This window comes from Malurus melanocephalus, unplaced genomic scaffold (genome assembly GCF_030028575.1).
Source record: "Malurus melanocephalus ecotype Western Australia unplaced genomic scaffold, MMel_1.1 scaffold_88, whole genome shotgun sequence".
NCBI classification, from domain to species: Eukaryota; Metazoa; Chordata; class Aves; order Passeriformes; family Maluridae; genus Malurus; species Malurus melanocephalus.
The window spans coordinates 56,420-57,766 of record NW_026623320.1 but is presented as its reverse complement, the minus strand read 5'-3'; positions in this window follow the sequence as shown (position 1 = coordinate 57,766).

Genomic DNA, 1,347 nt, shown 5'->3' with positions numbered 1-1,347 from the left:
CTCCACGGGGTCACATGTGTGTGTGTGTGTAGGTCAGTACGTGTGTGCGTGTGCACCCATGTGTGCCCATACACCCGCTRTGTGTCAGTGTGCATGCACATACATGTGCAAGTGCAGAACACGTGTGTGCGTAACATGTATGCATGAGCATATGTACATGCAATGTATCCTACACACATGTGCTTTTGTGTACACCCACGGGTATGCGTGTGTCTGTGGGCATGTGTACATGTGAGCCTGTCAATCCACACAAGTACATGCATGTGCAGTTGCATGCTCATATGTATGTTTATGTATGTGTGTACATGCGTATCTATGTGTGTGTGTTGACAAGTATATGTATACAGATATGTGTATGTACACATGCATGTGTGTGTGTGTGTGTATAGGTGTGTGTATATGTGTGCATGTCTGTGAGTGTGCAGGTGTATGTTCATGTGTGTGCATCTGTGTGTATRTATGTATATATAGGTTCYTGYRTGTGAGTGAATATGTGTACRTGCAYATRTGTGGTGTATATATATGTCTACATGTATATACGTGTATATACTGGTACATGTATATATGTATRTRTGCATGCATATACGTGYGTATATGTGCATGTACACATACAGACGTACCCATACATGTGTATATATGTATATGTACCTGTACATGTGCATGTACATTTGTGAGTGCACGAGTGCATATGTGTGTGTACATGTATATGCGTGTATGTACCCGTACATGTGCAGGTACGCGCATGCATGTATGTATTTGTATACGTGTGTAGGTGTGTATATGTGCACGTACATCCGTACCCGTACGTGTGTATATTTGTGTACATACATGTATTTATGGGTATTTATTCCCGTACCCCACACCCACTCTCCTCTCCCTTTGCCCGGGCCGCTCCTCCGATCCTGCGCGACCCCACGCTCGGCCCTAAGCCCCGCCCCGCCCCGCGGCCCCGCGCTGCCCTCTTCCATCATGGCGGCTTTCCCCTCGCGTGCCCAACTGCGCAGGCGCAGTCCCGCTTCCCCTCTTCCGCTGGGCGCCGCCGGCTGTGCACACGGCCGGAAGGCGCGGCTCGGCCGCTCTCTATGGTTGCTTGCGGTGGGTAGCGCGCCGCCGCCGCCTCGCCTCGCCTCGCCCCCGCCTGCGCTGCACGCCGGGACACGGCCGGTCCTCCCTCCCTCCCTCTCTCTGTGCCTCCCTCCCGCGTGCCCCCCCGCGCGCCGCGAGCCTGCGCCGCGCCGACATCCGCGTTGTCCCAAGATGGAGGCGCGGGGCTCGCGCTGAGCGCGGCCCGGCCGACACAGGAGCAGGAGGAGGAGACGCGCCCGCCCGGCCCGGCCCGCCTGCCCG